General features: G+C 43.6%; 1 protein-coding gene across 2 annotated transcripts in view; it reads right to left on the reverse strand.

The window, feature by feature from the left end:
* Nucleotides 1-26,756, reverse strand: part of slc33a2 (solute carrier family 33 member 2) — a 123,947-nt gene that overhangs the window by 15,277 nt on the left and 81,914 nt on the right. The gene's annotated exons all lie outside the window — the stretch shown is intronic.

The following is a 26,756-nucleotide window of genomic DNA, read 5'->3' on the forward strand; positions in this document are numbered from 1 at the left end:
ATATCCAAAATCTCATGGCTTCAGTTAAAAACGGCCAAATACACCTACTGATTACCACCTACTGCCACCCTCTCAACTAATGCATCAGTAGAGCTCCATGCTGAACACCACTTGGAAGAACCACTAGGGGAAGCAAGGACACTCCAGCTGGGAGAACATCAATGTGTGCCACCAAGAGTGGCTTGGTGGTAACACTACGGATTAAGCTGACCAACCCGAGAAGGACATCGTTGTCAGTCTAGGCCTACAACCAGACAACAAATTAGAATTTGTGGGATCTTGCTGTATGCAAATTGGCAGCTGATTTTACATAACAACAGCACCTTAATAATAATTAATTGGCTGTAAAGGGCTTTGGGTCATCCTGAGGACATAAAGGTGCTATATAACCGCAAGTTCTCTTTTCCTTTAGTGGAGTTTGTTTTTTCTATTAAAACTTGATAACTTTGATCTGAGGCAAACTATAGAAATTTTCATGGTTGACATCAAATTGGCCATTCACAACTTGCCAGAAGCAAGCTGCAAAATGAAGTTTAAACAATTTCTTAAGTATAGAGTGAGTGAGCATGCCAGCTGTGCTTTCTGTTCATATTTAGAAGCATGAATAATTTTTTTTTTACAGAAAATGTACTCATATTTCTCATTACAAGTGATGACTTATGTCATTGCTCAATGTACAACAATTTCAGTTTGTTTTTTCTAAGTTGTATGAAAACAAGATGAATTTAAGAAATTCTTAATAACTCATATGTTTCATATGAAAGCTATTATCAACTTTTTTTTTCAGAAAGAGAATCTAGCTAAGAGATACAACTGACAGGAAAAAAACCTGATTAGAATACCTATTCTCGCTTTAGTTTTGGAATTCCCAAATCTAAAAAAAATCACTATTTACATAAAGATTGTTTTTACAACTGCAGTTGCGAAGGGAAACACAAATTACAGTAATTATTTTCCAAATTCTTTCACTGGCGATATGTACCCATCCCCAACTTCCACACCCCAGCATCCACTTGGAAAAAAACATGCATTTTTGAATGTTTTACATGGCCATTTTTAATATAAAACCAATATATATGTATATTATGCTTTATAAATCAGCCATTTGTTTATATGCTGTTAACGTATAGAAATGCCAATTTATTTATTTTCCAAGAACCAATTAAAAAAAAACTTACTTCAGTTGCTCTCCTATAAACTTCTTTGTAAAGTCTTCCCCCACCCTGTTAGATAACCAGACCGTCCTTTGATGTTGCCAAATCCTACAATCAATCCCTAAAACTTGGCAAGATCCAGGTTTTCCTTCTACAGAAGGCTGCCAGACCACATGAACCCAGTGCTGTAACCCCAAGATCCTTACACCATTACCGTCAAATCACTGGGCCATTGCCTCAATTCTACCAATGCAACGGATTCGCTTCCCCCATACTAAAGCCCAGGACTCCACAGCAGTATTGTTAAACCCCAGCATCACACCCTAAGTGCTGCTGAACCTCAGGACCCTGTTCCCTTGTAAGATAATGGGAGTTTTCCTGCCCCATCTATGAAATAGTCCATTATATTAAGGGTTCTTTTCTGTATGCCAAACACTGGCTTTTGCAAAGGTGACACTCTTTGGCACAGAGTTAGCATCCTATATAATACAGTGCCTCTCTCTTTTCAATAAGGATCAACATTATTTGTAATAAAGTGACTACATCTGAGTGTCCAATCATAATTTTACACAAAAGTTAAATTGATTCTACTTGAGTTGAGGCATATTGATTACAAATGAAATTTCATTCATTGAATTCAACTTTTTTGTCCCTTTTTAATTTAAAAAAAGATACATACTACTGAATACGTAATTATATATTTTGGATCTATATTAAATTATAGGGTCGATACCCCCATTGTGGGAATAAGCAGTGCACCCGGGTATCTAGAATGGTCTCCCAGCCCCTCCAATTCATGGTCAATTCATTTAAGTAATTTTAATAGAGCTCCTTGTACACTGTCCAGGTATGCAGGGAGTGCTATGGCAACAGGTGGATGGGAAATGAGAAGTTCAGCTCTTAAAGGGGTTGCTGTACTTAAAGTACTGCTGATTAATTTTGAATAAAGCCTCATATATTGTGGCTAAGATGATGTCTAGAGCAAGTGCAGCAGAGGAAGGTGGAAAGTTTTGGTGTCGAGGGGAGCCCTTTCACCTGATGCAATGTGCGGGGAGCATGGCACGGTGCCCAGCCATGTTAATGCAATCTCCCATGTCTGCAGGTCATGGGAGAAAATGAGAAAGTTCTCTGGACTGAGAAAGCGTGCTCACGTAAAGGAAAGGAATACCTGTACTATGCAAGCACCAAGCACTGAACTAGGAGAATGGCGCCACAACAGCAATGCAGCTTGGAAATCACTAGCCCCACTCCTTACATCTCCTTCCCCCCTCTCTCTCTGCCCAGCTACCATATCTGTCAAGCTGAGGTGCAACATCCTGGCTGCCAAAGGGAAAGGCTTCCTTTGCTTCACAGAACTGTTGCATGTTTTATCACCAAGTCATTAAAGCTCCTCACAGATACATGCATTCTCTGTACTTAGCCCTTCATATCAGGTGGAATGTAGACTGGTCATTAGGCTACATGCGTGCCATCAATAAGGCTGTATTTTAGGGAAGCCTGCCATTTAGTAAGTGCTGTACCCTCTTGTACTGTTGTCTCTTTTCCATGGGGACAGGGGCAAACATGTTGGCAAATAAGACTTCTGTGATCTTCTTGATGTGTCGGTGAACCGAAGTTTGACTAATATGGAGAATGTCACCAGTGGTGGCTTAAATGTTTCCGATGGTGTTCAAGTCCAATGCTGTGGTACACTCACAACAATGGGCAGGGCTGACCAAGTGTGAGATCTTGACTACAAGTCAAGCTCCAGTAAGATCTATAACTCTGTCACAGGCTCTTTTGTGAAGTAAAGATCATAAAGGCAGATCTCCTCAGATATGGCCATCTAGGTGTACCAAAGTCTGAAAGTGTGGTTCCTGAGTCAAACCTAAGTGGGCACCAGACACGTTAAGTGCAAGTGCATCTGTCTTCCCTCTGCCTGAAATCCCCATGTTCCTCCAAATCCATGATAGCCATTGGCAAGGCCCGATGGAAGCCTCATGCAGAGCAGATTGCTTCAAGCTGAAGTTGGCAGGTGATGGCAGCAACAATACTTAGGCTACAGATCTGTGGAAAAGGAGTTCTGTATTGTAGAAAATCTATAGTAAACGGCAGAAAAACTGTTGAACAAGCAATAATGCAGAAACAGCAGTGCAGCAAGTTAAATCAACAGCACAAACCAACCTTCCAAAAAACAGGCAGTCCTAGTTTTTAGAGTGGACGTCCTGCAGCAAACAACTTGGAATTGCCCAACACCCATTTTAAATGGACGAGCAGCACAGAAAGAGTAGACCAGATGGAGATGGAGAATTCGCTGTCGGAAATACTTACATCGATTGAAATAAATTTTGGGGCTAAAATGAAGCCTGTGCATGCTGTTAGCACAACCTCAAAAAAAACTTTTAAATTTGTCTGCCAATTTGAATCCAGAGTGTGGCATCCCAGACCTACCAAACTGATTCCCCACTAGGTGCAAGGTGACAGTCCACGCATATGACAATGGGGAATCAACTCTTATATTTTTATTAAAATTATATCTGTAGTGTCAATTTGTTCCACTCTTTCTACATTGCCTATCTGTTTAAAATTGGTAGCATTCCCGCCTCAGAGTCAGAAAGTTGTAGGTTCAAGCCCCACTATGGACTTGAACACATAATTGTAGGTGCTACTTCAGTGTAATACTGAGGAAATGCTGCATTGTTGAAAAGTGCTGTCTTTCAAATGAAATGTTAAACTGAGGCCTGACCATGCTTGCTCAGGTAGACTTAAAAAATCCAATCGCACGATTAGCAGAAGAGCAGAGAGTTGTCTTAGTGCACTGGCCAACATTTCTCCCTCAACTAAAAGCAGTTTATCATTTATCTATTTGTGGGATTATGCTGTGTGCAAATTCACTACTTATCAATGACTACACTTCAAAAGTAATTTATTGGTTGTAAAGCACTTTGGGGTGTCTAGAGGGTGTTTTTGTGTCAGTAGTTGTTCTCCAAAATTAAAATTATTCTCCATGGAACAAGCAATAACACATTTAAAATGTATTTATTGTATAACTGGAGAATGAAATAAATAGTTAACTAAGACAAATTGAAGTCAAAACAAGTTCATGTCATTGCCGTTTTAAAACTAACACAAATTTACTATTTATTATCTTTATCAGTTTATCAGGATCACTTATAAGACAACCAAGGCATCCCATTTTGAAATTTTCAAACTTTCACTTTGTACATATCAAGTATTTGGAAACATTATTAAATACATCAGATCCTATTGATTTCCTTTTCTATACAATACCAGCAGAACAGTATGTAGCAAAACATCAAATAGGCAGGCTCACTGCAGCTTCAGGGTGTTGAAGAGGCATCAGTTCTGTTTCTCAAATTTGTGCTCGCTGTGTTTCTCAGTTGTAAATGCCCCATTGGACAGGCTGCCACTAATTTTATATACTGAAGTACAGATGTCCTGGCCAACATTTACCCCATAACCAACAGCACTAAAAACAGATTACCTTGTCATTTATCTCATTGCTGTTTGTGGGACCTTGCTGTGCACAAATTGGTTGCCATGTTTTCCTAGATTACAGCAGTGATTACATTGCAAAAAGTACTTCATAGGATGTCGCAAAGCATGTCACAGCCAAAGAGCATGAAAGGCGCTATATAAATGCAAGTTTGTTCTTTACAATAGAACAGAATTTGCAATTCTTGACATTTTATATACAATAGAAAAGTATAACCTACTATAACTAATTGGAGTATTTCAAACTATTAAGATATGGAATTGTGTTCTATTGCTATATTTGATTGAAATGTATGGGTTAAGAATATTAAAGTGTTGAACCTTGTCACTTGTGTCAAGCTTTTAATTAAATACATAGAAGCAATTTAAACATCTCTTACATGAGCATTTTCAAGTTGCTTATTTTAAAATACTTTTATTATACTTACCATAATTTTATTAACATTTTGAACTATTCCAGTATTAATTTCAATGCCCTAAACTGGAATTACAAAGCCTTGTGGATAAATTGTGATTTTTTTTTTTCTTCAAGGTGTTTCATAACATTTGACTGCAGGAAACCATGCCCAAGCACCTTTTTAATTGTTGGTGTTGACGTCCCCCCCCCCCCAAAAAAAAGAGGGCAATTACTCCTTTTCCATTTTTCATCCTATAACCTTTTTTAAAAACTGTGGTTAACAAAAAATAACTAAGGTTAACTTTTTATTTTCTTGGCAGAAGCCTGCACGTGAAGTATACTGATTAGCATCAACTTACTGCAAAAGTAGTTGATTTAGAAAAAAACCCTGTATTTATCTGATTAAAAATACGTAGGAATTCCCATTATTTTTTAAGCCTGGGTCCAGCACTTGAAGAGCTAAATTAGCCGCAGCCCATTAACACTACTGCACTGTTATCTATATATATAAAAAGCTCTTCTGTCTGTCCCGATGTCTGTCCCAATGTCTGTCTGTCTGTCCGTCCGTTCTCTATACGTTTGAAAGTTACAGAGCGTACCGACGCGCGCGTTGCCTCAAAAGAAAGCTTGCGATTCCGGACCGGTCATAGGCGTATTTACGTTTCGGCCGGACAAAAATCCCGCCCGCGGTATCCCAAAAACGTTCAGCGTTCCGCTCATTAGCATCTCATTAGCGACCGTGTGACGTCGAGGTCCACCAATCGGACGGCGGGTTCCTTCCTACAGTTGAGTGTCGAGTGACTCGACGATTGACCAATCCTACGCTTCGGTGACCTGACCGGTCGACCAATCGGTGCGTGTGTGGGCGGGCCTTATCCTTCTGAACCGAGGTGAGTGGCCGCCATCTTGATTTTTCACAATTTTTTCCCCCACACTTTCTGTGTGTTAGGGAACTAAGGTAAATATTTTAATGATGTGTTAGGGAATTAAATAACAATTTAATGGGGGGGGGGGGGGGGAGAGCCTCGGGAAATCGCGGGGGGGGGGGGGAGAGCCTCGGGAAATCGCGGGGGGGGGGGGGAAGAGCCTCGGGAAATCGCGGGGGGGGGGGAAGAGCCTCGGGAAATCGCGGGGGGGGGCGAGCCTCGGGAAATCGCGGGTCGCTCGCGCCGCCCGCACTGACCGCGCATGCGCCGCCCGCACTGACCGTGCATGCGCCGCCCGCCCGCCCACAGCGGCCGTCCATCAGCCGCGCGATACGCGGGGGACCTCAGCTCCGGACCTCAGGCACTAGGCAGGGGGAGGGGCCGGAGAGAGGGACAGAGGGGAGTGGGGGAGCGGGGGAGGGGAGGGAGTGGGAGTGGGGGTGGGGGAGGGGAGGGGGTGGGTGAGGGGAGGTGTGGGGGTGGGGGAGGGAGACAGGGGAGGGGAGGGAGGGAGAGGAGGGGGAGGAGGGGAGGGGAGGGAGGGAGAGGAGGGGAGGGAGAGGGGAGGGGAGGGAGGGATAGGACAGGGAGAGGACATGACAGGGAGAGGGGGGACACACGGGCAGGGAGACCAAGCGCCCCAAAATTGCCCTCGCAACGCGGGGCTCCCCAGCTAGTACAATATAAAGATGAGATGCAAGTCCAATTAGTATTTTTAGTTACATTAATGAATAAGGATATTTAAATGAAAATGTCAGTGTGACAAATCACCACTTAATGTTATACATAACACTGACCATAATTGAACAGAAAGAAACCTCTAAAAGTGACAAAAGGATACTTAATGCTAACAAGATGTTATCTGCTTCTGGTTCAGAGAGAAGAATTCTGCCACAAAGGGCCTTTGGTTTCTATATCAGTAGCTCGCTACCATGTGCTGAAAGATTAGGCTGAATTTCTTGAGGCAATTTTTCCTCCACACCTTAATCATCGAATAGCTGGCTCAGAATTAAAAAAAAATCTTTTATGCTATTTCACAACTCGGAAAAAGGATTACGGTTTCCACAAACATGTAACATATCTCACTGCACTCTCAGCTGAAGTGAAATCCTAGTATTCTGTAAGCATAACTGAGTATCCTGGCACTTACTTCAATGAAATTTGTAAAATAAAAATAGAATTTAGTCTGCCTAGATCATATGTTCTGAAGAAGCATAACAAACCTCAATGATAAGAAGGATAGTACTGTAACTAACAATCTAAAGTGAATTTTAGCTGATCACTTTTCCTGATATTGGACGTTGCAACAAACTTATTTAGGGGCTCACTGAGAAGCAAATTCTTTCCAGTTTACAGTGTTCATGATTAGCTTCAATGAATGGATTTCATCCTGCAATATAGGCAAAATAAAGTTCTCTATCCACCATAATGTGTCAGCTGTGGCTCAGTTGGTAGCACACTTGCCTCGGAGTCAGAAGGTTGTGGGTTCAAGTCCCACTCCAGGGATTTGAGCACATAAAGCTAGGCTGACACTCCAGGGCAGTGCTGAGGGACCACTGCATTGTCGAAGGTGCCGTCTTTTGGATGAGATGTTAAACCGAGGCCCCATCTGCTCTCTTAGGTGGATGTAAAAGATCCCCATTTCAAAGAAAAGCAGGGGAGTTATCCCCGGTGTCCTGGCCAATAGTTATCCCTCAACCAACATAACAAAAACAGATTATTTGGTCATTATCACATTGTGGGACCTTGCTGTGCGCAAATTGGCTGCCGTGTTTCCTACATTACAACAGTGACTCCACTTCAAAAGTACTTCATTGGCTGTAAAGTGCTTTGAGACGTCCAGTGGTCGTGAAAGGCGCTATATAAATGCAAGTCTTTCTTTTCTTTAATGAATGTCAAGTGATTTCTGAAATAACATCACAAATATATTTCCTAATGCTATGTCTGACTTGCCAATGGCCAGTTTTTGAAATGCCACAGTTAGGTGTAGTCACAGACTAATACCCCCATTCTCCACCAATTCAACTGAGGAATTTAAGTAATCCATTCATAAATCAATGTCTTATGATGTTTGTTTTACAGGGAAATGTACAGTCACATATGATTGAGATTTATGGCATTGTTATGCTCATGTATCAATTTGAGAATGGTACCAGCTTAGAGCCACATGGAGCTAGCAAACTAGAGGTCCGGATCCCTCTGTGGCTAGGGTAAATGGAGCTCACCAATGTCCAATAGGCAGGCATATTTTTAATAATGCAATAGTGACACATTAACAAAATGCTTAAGCCATTGCCTAGAGTATGTCAATTCAGGCAGTTAGAAACTAACAAGTTAACACATACAGTAGCAATAACCTAAACATTTTTTCATTAACTTGTTGATTTCTAGTTGCCTATAATTGGAGTCATCTAAATAATGGATTAAGAGGGGCAATTTGCTCCAGATGCCCTTGTCCACTCTTCCATTACCACCACTTCTGGCTGTCCTTCCCTTATCATTTTTCCAAGAAACCATAACAGATGCAACACCTGATCATTTGCCTCTTCCTGCACTATTGTCCAGGGTCCCAAGCGCTCATTCAATGTGAGGCACTATACTGTATTTGCTGCCCAAGGTACAGTTTCCTCTACTCTCACATGGCTGGGATACCAAAACCCTGGAGAAGGCCCAGAAAAGGCCAACCAGAATGATATCTAGACTTATGGTTTTTAATTATCATGATCAGCTCAGGAAACTGGGACCTTTTCATTGGAGAAACATAGAGCTGGATTTTGCCAGCCCTGGGGAGGCGGGACTGCTGGGAAAATGGCAGAATTTGGGGGCGGGTGCCCAACCCACCTCCGTGCCATCTTGCCAGGAGACAGGTAGCCGTCCCGCGCCGGATCCCATCTCCTTGGAGGCAGGAAGGGATTACAGCCACTTAACTGCCTGCTAACAGGTAGTTAACAGGCAGAAAATAGGATTATCACCATTTTGCCCTCACAAGTGCGGGCTTCGCGAAGGCTCTGAACCCTACCTGGGTCACCGAGGCGAGTAGTGGGTCTGCGGGGGTCCAAAGGTGTACTGTGGAGGTGAGTGATGGGTGCAAATGTGGAGAGGCGAGTATCTGAGGTAAGTGCAAAGTGTTAGAAAAAGTGTACTTACCTTTGTTTCTTCCTGCAGGCTTCAAGAGTTGGGTATGCGGAGAGTCTCGCGCCTCCACGGTAGAGATGACAGATGGCCATTGCATTCTCCAATGCAGCAACCATCTAATTTCTACAAAAGATGTTTGATGAGTTTTGAATTCAAGAACTCATCAAACTACAGAGAATGTCAGTGTTTGACAGCTTCACAGAGCTGGGCGGGCTTAACAAGGTCAATCAAGGGAAAATAGCGTGGGTTGGCCACAAATCGATGGAGGCGGGTGTTGTGTCTGTGTGTTGATAGAGACACTGAAGACAGGAGTTGGTTTCATAGGTGTTTACTAAACAAAGTCTGGAGGGGAACTAACTGATACAACACAATATACAGGCTTATATAGCCTGAGTGGCCATTACCGGCATTACAGCACACATGGGGCTCTTAAAGGCACATACACTACAATTCCTCCCCTTTAGCCAACCAGTACATAATATTTTAAGTAATTATTAATTACATGTTACAAGAAAAATAATCCACACATTGCTGCAGTTAATTAATTATAAGTCAGTCTCTCTGGAGGCTTCCTGACTTGGTCCAGATAACGCCTCGGTGGTGTAGTAGGTTCTTTTGGCAAGGCTGATTCGGCTTGAATGCCAGTGTCGGGTTCATCGGGTTCCAGTATCACCGGATCGGAGGTAGATATGGGTATCTCTACTTCATCGTTAGGCGTATAGAGTTGTGGTGTAGGTTGTCCCTTTTCGGATGACTCTATGATTTGGTCAGCATGGCGCCTTATTATGCTTTCTCCAATGTCCACGGTATACATCAGCGGTCCTAGTCGTGTGCAGATAGTTCCAGGCTGCCATTTCTCGGTACGGTAGTCCCGGGCCAAAACATGTTGACCTATCTGGAAGGTTCTAGTTGGCCTTTCATCCATGCCTTGAAATTGCCGGTTCTCCACGTCCCTTCTGATGTTGGGCTTGATCAAATCCAGCCGGCATCTTAGGCTTCTATTGAAGAACATCATGGCGGGAGTTTGGTTTGTAACCATATGTGTTGCATTCCTGTATGCGAACAAGAAGTTATCCACCTTGTGCTGAAGTTTTATGTCTTTATTACCCATGGCCTTTATGGCCTTCTTGAAGGTCTGGACAAACCTTTCAGCCAATCCATTGGTGGCGGGATGGTATGGGGAGGATGTGTAGTGCTTAACCCCATTGTTTTTTTTAAGAACTTCCTGAATTCTTCGGACACAAATTGCGGTCCATTATCAGAACAGATCTGTTCCGGCAGCCCATTCCTGGCAAATATGGTCCTTAATACTGTGATGGTTTTTTCCGTGGTGGTGGAGGACATCTTTATTACCTCCGGCCACTTGGAGTGTGCATCAACCGCGATTAAGAACATTGAGTCCATAAATGGACCAGCAAAGTCGATGTGTACCCTTTGCCAGGGAGATGAGGGCCACTCCCATGGATGTAGAGGGGCTTGGGGTGGAGCGTTTTGGACCTTCTGGCATCCTAGGCAGCTCTTGGTCATTTCTTCGATGTCTCCATCGATACCTGGCCACCATACAAACGCCCTGGCTAGGTTCTTCATTTTCACTCCACCCAGATGCCCCTCGTGAAGCTCCTTTAGAACTTTATCCTGGAGTTTGGGTGGAATCACCACTCTGGATCCACACATCAAGGTTCCTCGGCACACTGACCGCTGTTCTCTTCTTTGCGAGAATGCTGGCAACAGTGGTTCACCATGTGCTGGCCATCCCTTCACTGTTAAATCATAGACTCGAGAGAGAGTCGGGTCATTTCTAGTTTCCCTTTCAATGGCAGAATTTGTTACTGGTAGACATTCGACTATGGTAGAGTGGAAAATCTCCACTGGGTCTACGGTAGGTGCTTCTTCTACCGTTGGCAACGGTAGGCGCAATAACCCGTCAGCATTCCCATGCTGTTTTGATCTTTTGTATTCCATGTTGTATTGGTGTGCCCCTAGAAAAAGGGACCACCTCTGTAGCCTTTGCGCTGTCGTAATGGGAACACCCTTTTTAGGGTTGAATATGGAGATGAGGGGTTGATGGTCAGTCAACAAGGTAAATTTTTGTCCGTGTAGGTAATGGTTGAATTTCTTCACTCCCCATACCAGGCTGAGTGCTTCCCTGTCGATTTGGGCATAGTTACGCTCAGCTGAGTTCAATGAGCGTGACGCAAAAGCTATCGGCCGCTCCAAGCCATCAGGGAATTTATGTGATAATACTGCTCCTACGCCGTAAGGGGATGCATCGCACGCCAGTCTGATTGGCAGTGATGGGTTGTAATGAGCCAAAACTTCTTTGGACGTGATTAAGTCTTTGCATTTATGGAAGGCACGTTTACAGTCTTCGCTCCATTTCCAAATTACTCCTGTTTGTAGCAGTTCATTAAGAGGGTGTAAAAGAGTTGATAAGTTCGGTAAAAATTTATGATAATAATTTATTAATCCCAGGAACGACCTTAATTGTGAAACATTTTCAGGTGCTGGGGCTTTTATGACTGCTTCAATTTTTTCAGGTGACTTATGCAACCCTTCCTTGTTAATTATGTGGCCACAATATGATATTTGATTCTGGAAAAATTCGCACTTGGGGCGATTTGCTCGTAGGCCCCGTTCTCTCAGCCTAGTGAGCACCTGCTCCAAATTGGCACGGTGCTCGTTCTCGTTTTCTCCTGTTACAAGGATGTCGTCTAGGTAGCATTGAGTCCCCGGAATCCCTTGGAGGACTTGCTCCATAGCTCTTTGCCAGATAGCTGGAGCGGATGCTACGCCGAAAACCAGTCGATTGTACTGGTATAGGCCTTTGTGTGTATTTATCGTGAGATACTTTTTAGAGGCCTCTTCAACCTCCATCTGTAGATATGCCTGTGCCAAGTCAATTTTGGTGAAACGTTTCCCTCCGGATAGTGAGGCGAAAATATCTTCTATCCTCGGAAGAGGATACTGTACCGTGTGAAGGACCGGGTTTACAGTCACCTTGAAGTCTCCACAGATGCGAATTTTTCTCTGTTCTTCAGATTTATCATTATTCAACGTTTTCTTCATGACTGGGACGATGGGTGTTGCCCACTCGCTCCAATCTATTTTGGATAATACGCCTGCCTTTTCCAAATTCTCCAGCTCTGCCTCGACTGCTGGACGAATTGCGTATGGCACCGGCCTTGCATTAAAAAACTTGGGAATTGCCGCATCTTCCACTTTTATTGAGGCGGTGATGCCTTTCAAGGTTCCTAGTTTCTCTTGAAACACTTCCTTGGCGTTGGCCAAGATATCTTTTAATCGTTCAGGTATGACGTCATCATCATTTTTTTCCTTACTGGTCACCGTCAGTGCCTGAATGGAGTGCCAGTCTAAACGTATTTTCCTGATCCATTCACGTCCCAACAGCGGTGGACCATCATCTTGTAGAACGTATAAATACAACTTCTGTATTTCCTTGCCGTTGTATACAACAGGCACCCTTATTTTTCCTTTGGGGTATACTTTCTGCCCCGTATATGTTTTCAAGATAATGGATGTGTCTTTTAAAGGTATATGCGCAAATAGCCGCTCGTAATCCCGTCGATTTATGACGGTCAGAGCTGATCCTGTATCTAGCTCCATTTTAACTGTGGACCCTGCTATTGTGAGGGTAACCCAAATGGTCTGGTAATCTTCTTTGGCAATTACATTATGTAATTTGAGAGAGCTTAGTCTCTTGTTTCCGGAGTCGCTATCGCTCTTCTGGTCTTCGGAGCTACTGTCCGTCATCATTTGTACCTTTCTGTGCTTTTCCTTATTGATTTTTTTTCTGTTAGTGGATTTTTTGTTTCCAGATCGGCATACACGTGTAATGTGTCCCATCTTTCCGCATTGCCTGCATGCTTTGTCCTTGAACCAGCAGTCCCTCTGGTCATGGGTGGATCTGCCGCAGCGATAACATCTCTCGAAACCCCATGTCATTTCATGGGTGCCAAAGTCCTGTGGCTTTTGCTGTATTTCTGCAGCTCCTCTTGCACTGAAAGCCTTGTCCAGTGTCAAATCTTTCTCAGAAAGTAGCCTTTTTTGTGTTCCTTCACTTAGGAGACTGCAGACGAATTTGTCTCAGAGAATCTGCCAGTCCTGCCCCGAATTGGCAGTGTAGGGTATCAACAATCTCCTTAAAATTCTTGTCCATCGGTTCGGCTGGAGTGATTAAGTTTCGTAACAGCTTATATGTCTTTGTGCCCATTAGATTTAGAAGTACTGAAGCTTTTTTTTCATCTTCTATTCCATTTGCGGTGCAATATACCTCCACTCTTTCCACATATGTGGTCCAATCCTCTATCTTGTTATCAAAAGCATCAATATTGCCAGACTTAGGCATCCTAGAAAAAAAATGGCGCTTCCCGCGCTTCCCCGCCGCTGCTGCCGATGACAACGCTGTTTCCCGCGGTTTCCGTTCTTTTTATTTATTTATTTACAGTTGGAGACTCGTTCCCGCCGGACTCTCTCTCGAGGTCTGAACGCCGACCTGCTTGCAGCGCCGACCGTCTCCCGAGTGCTCCCTCCCCGTCTGTTACTGCTTGCCTCAGCTTTCGCTGCTTGGCCTAGCTGTAGAGCCAGCCGCTGGAGCCCCAGCCCGACGCCCAGGAAGGATTATTGCAGTGCCTGCCACCAGCTTGGCTAGCTGGTGAAACCACAGCTTCTTCTTTTTCTTGATTTTTCTTCAACTTTGGACGCCAGAGGAATCGATGTCCTTGAGGTGCTGCCGAATTGCAGGTAAGTCCGTTTCCAATTCGTCGCCACTGTTGTGTCTGTGTGTTGATAGAGACACTGAAGACAGGAGTTGGTTTCATAGGTGTTTACTAAACAAAGTCTGGAGGGGAACTAACTGATACAACACAATATACAGGCTTATATAGCCCGAGTGGCCATTACCGGCATTACAGTACACATGGGGCTCTTAAAGGCACATACACTACAGCGGGACTAAAACCCGACAAGTGGGAGCCCCGCCTCCAAAAGCTCCCCATTGGCAAAATCCAGCCCATAGACTTCAAGGGAATCTGAGTGAAGTTTTAAAAATAGATGATAGATTCTGTGTGGTTGGTTATGTGAGCTTGATCAGAAGAGAAGGATAAGAGGGCCATCAGCAGAAAATACAAAAACATGAAGTTGGTTAGATGCCAGGAAGTTTTCCCCCCCCCACAGTGTCATCAACCTCGGGAATAGATTGCCAGAACATGCGAGGAGTATGCATTCACTGCAGTCATTCAAAGGATACCTGGATGAGTTTTTAAATAGTGGAGGACGTCTTGAGTTATAGAAGGCAGGTGGTGGGTTAGCTATAGTTATTGATATCAGTCACTGCAATCTCCTGGAGCCTACTTGATTGCCTTCAACAGTTCAGAGAGAAATTTCCACGTTTTTTTCCTAAATTGGCCTATGGGGGGTTTTTTGCCTCTCTCAGGAGATTGTGAGACTGGTCCATGAAACCTGTCCCATCCAGACATAATGAAACAGGTACCGGGGTGTGCCACAGGGGCCAATTCTCCTCATAAGCAACTTGTGCAGCACCACTTTGACTTCAGAAGCCATCAAACGGGTGACCAGGTGCTGAGCTGCTCTGTCATATTGTCTGCATAATTTGCCTTTAATTTTAGCCTGTTAGTTCTTAACCCTGCCCCTTCAGCCTTGTCTAATGGGTTGAGATGCATTTTGAGATAAATGTTTTCTGAATTTATATCCTTCCTATTGTGACACTCCCCTTTAACTGACCCTGTCCCTTTAAATTTCACTTAAATGGCACTGTTGCCTCCCACCATTAGTGTGCATCCTAGACCTGTTTGAGTCTGCACCTGGTGCTGTGAATAATTATGCAAATGAGTCTATACTGGAGAATTGAAAACTAATAGCACTTGACCTTTCAGGAAAGTTCTGCACTGGTCCTTAACTATTTTGAACTGACTTACATCTGCAGTCAAAATTCTACTCATAGCCTTGGTATTCTATAGAGTACATCAAATTCTTAGCAATCAATCTTGAATCCAAACAAATGTGGATTTGGTCCCAACTGGTTTGAAGCACTCCACTATATTTTTTCTTTACTAATGAAAATACTCACAATATTCACATTGGTACAATCACAGAACTGTACAGTTATGATGTGGTTAATGAGCACCATTACCATCCATTTTAGTTTACAGAAATACCAGCTACAGTTTGCATTTGCGTAGCATTATCAGTGTGATATCTTAATGAAACATGCACTATTAAATCCTAATAGCTACTGCCCGCAGAAGTGGTGAGCTAGAAATGATTGTACAGTACATTGCTGTACAGAAAGTGAGTCAGCGGAGTAAGATTAAAACCACATGTTAGAGAATCAAAATAGGATACCAAAGAGTGATCTTAAAAGTGTAATCTAAGCTGCGGGTTCACATTACTTATGACTTAATGATATCACCTGAATCTGTCGACTAGATGGGCAATTATGTTTCAAAGTTCCAAGTCACAAATGTTATGTTGTGGTGTCATGGCTGGCATGGAGCTGCATCAAATTCACAATAACAACATTCATTTCAAAGTTTTGCAAATTTTGCCTGCTCATATCCTGCTACCATCTCACATTTGCCAATGAACAGGATTTCAACTGAGTCTGGGTCTGTGCTAGCTATCAGAAACAGTACTGGTTATGGAACACCATTGTTACAATTTTTAACCTTTAACTGCACCATGTAATATCTCTATTTTGATGTATTAAAGGGTCAAGATTGTTCTTCTCACAACACACTAGTAATATCAGATCAGAGGCCACCAGCTGCATTTTAAACTAAAACTATCTAAACATATAGCACTGGAAGCCTACATTCAAACCAATTCAATTCCTTATATGCAAGATAAGAAGTAAATAGCAACATCTGCCCACAGCACTGTGACTGCACTGATCAAAGTTACAAACAATATCCTATGTAACTCTGACCATGGCTTTTGGTTTCTCCTCATCCTCCTTTACCTCTCTGACACCTTTCACATCATTGACCACTCTATCCTTCTCCAACATTTCTTTTCTGCAGTCTCTGCGGCACTACTCTCCTGGTTTCACTCATGTCTATCACAATGCAACTGTTTTTTGCCTTCTGCCCAGTCAGTCTCAGTACCTCAGGGAGCCTCAGTACCTCGGAGTCTATATGTGCCCACAACTTCTTCATTCACATGCTGCTCCTTGGTAATATCATGCAGAAGCATCGAGTCAGCTCCCACACGTAGACTGATGACATCCAGATTTACCTCCTTCGTCAATCCAAAGGATGCTGCCACATTCTCCAACTGTCTGTCTGACATTAAGACTTGGATGAACCAAAATTTCCTCTTGGTTAATGCTGGTAAAGCCAAATCCATCCTCTTTGGCCCTTGACAGCACCGCTAGCCTTGACTCCATCAACTGCCACAGCTGCCAACTTGAGCTGAGTCAGCAGGTGCAGAACCTTGGGATATTGTTGGACCCAAACTGAACTTTTTCCCAAAATCCACTCCATTACCAAGACAGCTTTCTTCCAGTAATACTGCCTGTCTCCATCCCTTCTTCTCTCCCACCACCACTTCAACCTTAGTCCATACCTTCATCACCTCGAGGCTTGGCTTCTTGACTGCTCTCTTAGCCAGCCTCCCCGCCTCAATGCTCCACAAGTTACAACTTATTCAAAATGCCACAGCCATATCCTCACAATAACCCAACCTGAAGATACACCTCAGCCTTGGTCCAAGCTCTGCAGATTACTAACTGATCCAGATGGGGATCACACTCCACATGCAAACTTGCATCAATGTGTTCTCTCCCAGGTGAATATAAATGAGAACATTTCTTGCACCGATCAGCTAGAGTTGGATCAGTTGGATAGTCTCGAGTCCCTGCAATATCTCTTTGCTGAATATGTCATTATCCTGTTAGTTGTAAACTGCAATCTTTATCAGGTAGACTTAGGGGCTGAATTATGTCTTGGATTCAGAGGGAAAATTCCATGCATCACTTAATCCATTTATAACACTGAATCAAGGACTGTTTTCATCAGCAGGCAGTCTGTGGAGCTGCAGAGACCAATTTTGCAGCACTGTACGTCTAAATCTAATGTACATTGTGAACCCTCCCAGCCACCTGAACCAACTCCAGGTTCAGTTGTAATGTGAAGCATTAGGGTACATCAACCCCACATCAGTATACAATGCATTTTCAGCGTGGCAAATTGGTGTTCATTTGGGATTTACTGCATCATGCTTGTGGTGCAGGTCAGTTTTCACTCTGTGACCTTGCACATGATTGCCTGTTACTCTCAGCAAACATTGTACTGCACTCAATTATATTAATTGAAAACAGAGCTATTTTCCCACTACACATTTGTGATGTTACATATTTATGTTGTCATAAATGTACACATATTAGGGTAGAAATTACTGTCAGCAATATAATCGTACCAAATTCCTCTGTTTGGCTTTTTAACAGATGCATTAATCCATTTAAAATAAACAGGTTAATGTCTTCATTCAAACAGCAGAGAGAAGCATGCCAACAGTAATTTCTACCTACTAACATTTGTGTTAGAACGTTTCAATTATCTATAAGGTGCAAAGCAGTAGGAATGTACAGTATTCATTCAGAACATGTCCATGTATTTTGCGTACGTCAAGGTTGAAAGATTAGGGGAACGGGTGCGGGAGGAGACTTAAATGCTTCCATAAGTTGCACTCAGTAAAAAGAAAAAGGCCTTGGCTGTCAACAGGAATTTACAACTATGAGATGCAAATAAATTCTGGTGCAGATGCCCCAGGAATAAATGCTTCTTTCTCCAGCAATAATCAATATTATCTGATATGTGCAATCACATATTCCACTTTATCTAAGAATTCGAATCTGCTGGGGTCTTATTAATAAATACATTACATGATGCAAAAGCTCACACTACCAGGAGAATAAACTGGCACCAAAGCCAAAAGAGATTATGTGAGAACAATACGCATCATTCATTGAAAAATGGAAAATTCTCAATTTCATAAGGTAGGGCTTCTGTAGAACAATACTACGTGCATTTCATCTTGCTTCTTATTTCAAAGTAGACAGGAGAATGTAAGCTTGCATGAATACATTGAACAGGCACATAATCAAGGCTTTCAGCCATTTTTAAACCCAATTGTGGTCAACATTTTAAAAATGCATTGATTTCCTTTATGACACACCGATTTAAGAATTGACTTCTTAAAGTTTTTTCGGTGAGGTTTATTTTTGAGGGAGCCAAAAATCTGAAACAGATTAATTCTGTAACTCATGGTCTGTTACCTCTGGCATCTAACTTTAAAGAATCATAAGGACCATCTACTTACAACATATTTTATGTGCAAGACTGGAACAGTAGACAACCAACCAAAATCTATTTCTTTCACTCAGCACATCAAATCTTTTTATGCTCAAGCTGTTCCCTCACCCTCACTGTCACATATCAATGCAAGATACGCTGGAAATTGTTACAACAACAACTTGCATTTATATGGCACCTTTAACATAGTAAAACATTCCAAGGCTCTTCACAGGAGCGTTATCAAACAAAATTTGACACCATGCCACATGAGGAGATATTAGGACAGGTGAGGTAGGTTTTAAGGAGCTTCTTAAAGGAGGAGAGAGGTAAAGGGACAGAGAGGTTTAGGGAGGGAATTACAGAGCTTAGGGCCTAGGCAGCTGAAGGCACCGCCGCCAATGGTGGAGCGATTAAAACCGGAGATGAGCAAAAGGCCAGAATTGGAGGAGCGCAGAGATCTCGCAGCGTTGCCGGGCTGGAGGAGGTTACAGAAATAGGGAGGGGCGAGATCACGGAGAGATCTGAAAACAAGGATGAGAATTTTAAAAACAAAGCAATACATTCATCCTTTGAAATTCGTCTTCCCCCCGAACTCTTCAGGAAAGAAAATCATTTTAACAGATGGCTTGTGGGTGACATTTATACACCTGTGCAACAATTTCCATTCTCTCACCCTAATTACTGTGCACCAGCTGAGGAATGCGTTAAAAAAACTTCAGTTTCTTAGTGAATCTGTGTGTACAGCACATATAAGCATAATACTTGTGCATAAACAGTAATTTTTAATTTTGTGAATGCACAGCAATTTTATAAACTTTCAAGCTTGCAGAAAGCATTAGTCTATGGGAGGGAAAGAACGTGCAGGAGGCAGTGACAATATTTTTCCCCTAACTACAGACTTCAAAAGTTGTTTCCACTACTAAACACACCATAACAGAAAGCAGAAGGATGTGCTAAATGGGAAGAACTTTGACTGGAAGGTGGTAACTTGTAATGTTCCCCAATAATCTGTTCTGTACTGGATTTTGACCCAGTGATGATCAAGGAACGGTGATATATATGCAAGTCAGGATGATGTGTGATTTGGAGGAGAACTTGGAGGTGATGGTGTTCTTATTGCATGCAAAATTTGGGGCACATTGCTCCCAAGAAGCAGGCCACTCTAGTAGGCATCCCCAACCTGACACTGTTAGTGGTATCATTATCCATGGGAATAGTGGTTAGGCTTCATCACTCACAAGCCATCCATTGAAATGATTTTCTTCTTCCCTGAAGTGTTTGGGGAAATCCGAATTTTGAAGGATGAACATATTGTAACAACCTCCAGTGTATCTTGCGTTGACATGTGGGATCCCTTGCATGTCGTCACACACAATCTGTACATTCAGGGAGTGGAAGCCCTTCCTGTTGAAGTAGTTGCGGGGGGTTTCTGCAGAAACTCACAAAGCAATGTGGGTACCATTTATTGCATCCTGAACCTTGGGAAAGTCTACAATCCCGTAAAGTGAATGGCCCTATCAGCTGCTGACTTGCTATGATGCTCTCTGCTCTCCTCTCCTGTAAAGTGCATCAGTCACCCAATGAATGCACGCTCATATGGCAACCTAGCTGATTTCATTGAGATCCACCCTGTGGCTGCTTGAAATGACCCTGTGCCATAAAGGTTGAGCGTGGGCATAGCCAGAGAGCGAGCAGTGCGACCAGATAGCTGCAGGTCCTCATGCAGTAAGTGGTAGAGCTTCCCTATTACCTCTCTAGCGAAGGGCACTCTTCACGTACAAATTTCCTTACTAATACATTCATTAAAGTTTTGACTTGAAGGCCTCAGCATCTCACAAAAGCTTGGGTTTAGATTTGATATTTTTGCCCAGAGCTGTGACACTGTGAACTGAATTTGGATTGCGCAGACTGAACATGTGCAGTTTAGCTAATTTCCCCGGATGCACAAGCACCATTTCGTCAGCTAAGATGAGGAATACTTTTTGTTTAGCTTCTAGCAGTTTCTGCTCAAACGCTTTTCAAAATTAGAGGTCACATTTCAAAAGTTTTACAAAGCAGAGGATGTGTTTGTGTCTTGTGAGAGGGAGAAAAAAATGACAATATTCCCAGAAATTCCGGTCGGAGGCTTCCCGCAGACATAAGTCCCTGACCTGCACAAACGAACCACGCCGACCATAATGCTCTGGGCCGGCATAGAATTCCGTTGATGTGCCTCCTCAAACTGCCGGTGTGCAGGGCACACGTATCCCAGGGGCGCAGCTAGTTTGCAGTGTCCCTGGGATCACGTGGGTCATGGGGAGCCAATCAGAGCAGGGAATCTCCATTCATAGATTTGACAAGACGACCTGTCAAATCTAGGAACAGAGATCAGCCCCAAAACATAAGTAAAACTTCAAATACATTTTTTTTTTAAATCACATTTTTAAAATGACTATAAGTTACATAAATTAACTATTGTAAACAAAAATAACAGGGCTAAAAATAAACTTACCTTTCTTTAAAGTATTTTAAAATGATAAATCTGTGGGAAAAAAATGTTACTTTTACTTTCTTCACCTTTTCTGTTCTATAAATTTTAACCGGTGATAGAGAAAGATAGACTGGGATCAGAGAGAAAGGGCATAGAGAGGGGGTTGAGGGGGAGAAAGTGTGCAATCTTAATTGCATTTTCAAGTCAACCCTATCTGTTTTTCGTTCACAGTCACAAAAAGATCAATGTCAATTGTGTACCCCTGTGAGACAGAGGCCTGGAAATTCTTGGGTTCTGCTCCACGGGCGCAAGTCCCCTGCCCAGCTTTGCTCAAGGCCTGAGACCATGTGGGGACGGAATCACTTGCATGACTTCCCATGGCCCAAATGGGCTGAAGAAAGAAAAAAAAATGTTCACCCTCTTTGGTTTGCATTGGGGTGACTCCAACACAGGTGGTGATCAATCCCCTTCAAGATCAATTACCTTACCCTCATAAAAATTTGGGGCCTTTAGAAAGCTCTAAAGGGAAATGCCAGGCCTCCAATGGCATGAGTTTGTTGAGGCCTTTCAACGTCTGTGAACTTAGATCCAACATGTCCCCTTAACATGGGAGGGAAGGCAGTGGAAGATCAAGGTTTGGTTGAAATGTGGTGGAATACTGGCAGAGTCTAGATCTGGGCCATAATCCGGGCACCCTCAATTACATATACCTTTTCCAGCCCCAGGAATTTTGGGACCAGAAATTCTAATTTTTAACTGATCCACAAACGTGGCAGCTGCTCCAGAGGGCTTCCGTGATCTTTCAAAATCATTGATAAGCAACAGGGTGCACGGCAAATAAAGCTTATAAAATAAATAGTGTGTTGTGGGCAGCTCCACTCCAGAAGCAGTCTGGCAATCCTAAAGTTCAAACAAAAGAGTTTCAGCACTGCTAGATAAACATAAAGTACAGAGCTTGATCCTCCAAAGCCTCCAGAAATCATGAAGTTTCTGCAAACAGATATAATAACGGGGAGCAGGAATGGAAAACAGTTCAATAACTCTAGGTACTTTCTTAAAGCCAGCACAGGCAGAAGTAGACTTAAAAAGGGAGAGCACTTGAAAAGGTAAAGTCAAAAGGGTGCATTGAAGAGGAACTGAGGTGAAAGAGAACACTTATGGAAAGTAGATGGTAAAAGGGACCACCCAAGACTACCCAAAATAAATAAGAATAACTGAGGAAAGTAAAATGTAAAACAAAAAACCCATGGGAAGTAAAAAATGGGGAAATCAGACAGAAGTTAAAAAAGCTAAGCCAAAATGTGGACAATGAGAGAAATATAAGAAAGTGAAACATCCAGGAGAAGTATCACTAAGATGGAAACCATGAGGTGTGTTTGTTGAGATATTCATAAATATGAAAGCCAGATAAAATAGAGGGATGGAGAAATGTGAAAACTATCTGTTAATCAGTAAGCGTAAAGAAAGACATATGGCCTTAGAGAGCCAAGTACAATAAAGGGGAGACATAGGAAAGAGCTCGCTCAGGCCACAAGGCAATCCTGGAGACTGCAATGAGGGAGGTACCTGAGGACTGCTCCATACATGGAGACACGCTGCAACACTCAAAGCACCAGCGCAGGGCATGGTTAATCGCACAGATGTTGAAATGGTGAAAACCACCACAAATGATAAATGGGATATGGTCTTTAGCAAAGATGCAAACTGTTCCATTCACACCCAAGAATGCAAGGGACAAGTGGAGATCCAGTCCGAAAACTCACAAGTTACATAGCTCAGTAACAGAACAGACAACAAACAGACCTGTCCCCTGCTCCACCCACCCATCACTTGACAGATCATTATATGAATTTCAATCATTAATACAGAACCTGTCATTGCAGACAGACAATACCTGGTGTTCAGATTTCAGTACATAGGCATGGAGCAGTTGAAACACATAACTGGGGTAAAATAGAAGCCATCATTATATGAATGTCTTCTACAGATGAACCCCATTAGATCAATGGTTACATTTTAATGCAAAGGAAACTATCCTCTCTCTAAAATGTGATACAACAGCCTGACCAATGTTCCCTCTTACTTTTATTTTGGTGCACGGGCCCTTTAACTGGTTGCGCAGCCCATTCAAAATTTTGTGCATGCGCGGTTTTTCCTATGTGAAAGCCAGTGGGCGGCCTGCGTCGGACCTCTAGACCGCTGCTCAGCCACGCGGCTGCCAGCTTAACGGGAAAATTGAGCCTGACCTGTGATTTCTGTCTGTTTGCCTTGTACTACAGCTGTGCACTGTGGGGTGGCGTGGATGAGGGGGTCTTGTGTCTCCCTTACCAATTTCTTAATTTCCTACTGCTCAGAAATTTTCCGGTGATTATCTGATCCATATGAGAGTTAACCCAACCTTCCATATAAAGGTGTTTCACTCACATCTGTCATTTTCAGAGTTCAGTAGACAGAGTTTAGTCAATTTATCCATCACCTTAAAAGCTCTTTCAGATCGATAGATCGTAAAAAGCAATGGCTCTAAATGACTCCACCAGTGGACCGCTCCCACACAGAGCCTCTAGCATTAATAACTACCTTTTGTCTACACAAATGCAAATCAGTTACTTATCTAATTCAAAATCCACCCAACAATATCATAAGACTCAACCTTATTTAGTAGCCTTTTGTGTGGCATTTTGTCAAAGGCTTTTTGACCAACAAAATTCAACCATGTTGGTGAGACTGGACCTTTTTTTCCAGAAGCCATGTTGAGATTCCCGAAGGACCTCTTATCTTTCAAGTTGGTCATGCAGTGTATCTCTAGGGATCTCTTAAAGCAACTTATCTACAAGCGAAATTAGGCAAATGAGCTTATAGTTTCTTGGTTCTGACTTTTACACTTTTCAAATGTGGCACCACATGGGCTCTCTCTCTAATCCAAATACCAGTGAGCTATATGAGCAAGTTACTCACAGAAAACAGCACTGATTTCTTTGAGTGCCATCAGCTCAAACTGTTTTAAGATCACTAACTGTAGCAAGGCCTATATCCACATCTACTTTAACAATCAATAACAGCATCAGCCTTATGTTATCAGTTGTAAAGATTGTTATAAAGTTGCCAGTTAAACCTCTGCCATATCCTAGGACTATACCTGAACCTGCCCTGTGGAATCCGTCAATGGCCCAGAAAGTCCTTAAAGAAACTCTGGGCTGAAAATTCAGTAGGGTTAGCGCCCATTTTGCGGCGCTAGAGGGCCTAGCGCCGCAATGATAGCCGTTTCTGAAATTCACTTCGGCGCTGCCATCGGCGTTAGCCGGTTGCGCTGCGCCGGCACCGATGACGTCATCGGTGTGCGCAGCATCCCGGTTGCCGTGGCAACGCGCCCGAACGCCGAAATTCAGTTGCGGCCGCCTCGCCCATGGCAGCCGCAACTAAGACTCTGGCAACCGAGTCTTACACAAGTTAGCGCCGGCGCATTAAGCTCGCGCAGCGGCCGGCCGCTTTCCCGCCGGCCGCCTGCCCGCACCTCCCTCCCCGGACTCCTCCACCCCCCCCCCGCGGAACAGATGCGTCTGGCCTGCAAGCCCGGCACTTGTCCGAGGTGCCGGGCTCATTTTTGAAAAAATCAAACGGCCAGCGATCGGGTGAAGGCAGCGCCTCCTTAACGGGAGGAGGAGGCCTGCACTTCCCCAGCCTGCCGCACCGCATCGGGTGCCGCAGCGCCGGATTAGCGCCGCAATGCGGCACTCAGCGCCCATTGGGAGGCACTCACGCCCGCCAGTAGCGCCGGCAGCCATCTGGGCGCGGCGCTACTGAATTTTTGGCGCGCGCAAGGGAATTAGCGCCGGCGCTAAATTTCTGGCGCTAAAGCCCTGGCGCGGCGTCAACTCAATTTCTAGGCCTCTATCTTCTAGCACAGCTGAAAAAAACCTTGATATTACTACCACACCTATTCGCTATCGCTTCACAGGAGCGTAATCAAACATAAAATTGACACTGAGCCAAAGAAGGAGACAATAGGACAGCTTGGTCAAGGAGGTAGGTTTTAAGGAGCATCTTAAAGGAGGAAAGAGAGGTGAAGTGGCAGAGAGGTTTAGGGAGGGAATTCCAGAGCTTAGGGCCTAGGCAGCTGAAGGCATAACCGCCAATGATGGGCGAAGGAAGTAGGGGATGCTCAGGAGGCCAGAATTGGAGGAACTTGGAGTTCTTAGAGGCTGTACAGCTGGAGGAGGTTACAGAGATAGGGAAGGGCGATAACATGAAAGGGTTTGAAAACAAGGATGAGAATTTTAAATTTATGATGTTGGTGTACCATGAGCTAATGTAGGTTAGTAAGCACAGGGGTGATGCGTGAGCCTCAATCCTTTAATATTATACTGTTTTGCACTATGAGCCTTGACCTTTACCTTGGTTTCTCAATTTAAAAAAGAATGGTTCTATCATATGGCTGAAAAGCAAGCACTGTACCAAATTTTGAACAATTAAGTAACCATGAAGGATTTGATTCCTCCGAACATCATCTTAAAAGGTAAGGATAAGTTTTTTTTCTCATTAAAAAGCAAATTTGTTTTCATGAAGAAACCTTGTGATTAAACAGACTGACAGCAGTAATGCCAACCCCACCATCTCATAAATCATGAGACAAACTCCTAAAAATCATGAGATTTGGTAAGAAATCATGAGTTGCTATTTTTTTAGTTTATAAAACTCATTAGTGGCTTTAGTTAATCTCCAACAGGTCACAGCTCTTTACAAAAACTATATTACTGCGTCTGAAAATGCTTTACAAAAAACTTTTTAAAAAATCTTACCCGTTATCAGCACCCTTCATCTGGTGACAACACAACTATCATGCAATACACTCCCTGCAGCGGTCAACCAAAGGTAAGTTTTTTGGGAAAAAATCAAAAACACCTTCCCATGGAGATAGGAGTCGCGATGTTCAGGAAAAGAGGGCAAGTTGGAATTGCTTCACCGCTCCAACTCTTCAAAGTTTGCCTTGTTTCTCAACCTCATCCCTTACCCACATAACAGGGATAAATGTCAATTTGCGCATGTACGAAAAAATGCACACAAAAAAATCGCGAGATTTAGGTATTCCATTGCGAGATAGTGAGTGAAACTTTATTTCACTGTGAAATCGTGAGAGTTGGCAAAACTGTGACAGTATCGTGATTTTCAGCATTTATTTGGGGCAGCATTTCTGTCCCAATAAGTCCTGTAAAATCATATACAACAGTAAGTTTTGCATGCACAGAACATACATAAAACATGTAAATACATCCCTAGGCCTAAAAATTTGGTTGCTTTGCGCCTCCCGTTGGTGCCCTAAGAGGGCGCTAACGGGGCGCAAAGCAACTAGCGCCTGGGTGTGGCGCCGCCAATGCCTCCCATGAAATTCAGCGGGAGGTTTGCGGCGGCGGTAACCGTTAGCACCCCGTGGCGCTGCGCCGCCGGCGATGACATCATCGCCGTGCGCAGCGCCCCGGCCATGATCTTCGGTAGTGCCCCCTGAATTACCACCAGACGCTATGTCTGACGGGGTCAGGGGGGCCTACCTGCAGCCAGCGCAGTGCAAACTAAAGGGGAGGTGCTGGGCAGTCATTTTTGTTGCTGGCCACCTGCCAGCACCTGCCCCCATTGCCATCCCCGGCCTCCTGTGCAGCCCCCCCCGCGGAGTGCCAGCTGTGCTCCGTGAGCCAGGCACTTCTCTTGAGTGCCGGGCTCTTTTGCCGGCACTCCGATCCCTGATGGCCCAGCTGGGCCCCGGGTCATGCTGCGCAAGGCCCCTCCCCTTTAAGAAGGGGAGGAAGGCCTGCAGTACTGTGGCACGATGTGCCGCAGAATGTGGCGCTGCAGCAC

This window comes from Somniosus microcephalus, chromosome 1 (genome assembly GCF_052327205.1).
Source record: "Somniosus microcephalus isolate GS21.2 chromosome 1, FLI_Smic_1.0, whole genome shotgun sequence".
In the NCBI taxonomy this organism is placed as follows: Eukaryota; Metazoa; Chordata; class Chondrichthyes; order Squaliformes; family Somniosidae; genus Somniosus; species Somniosus microcephalus.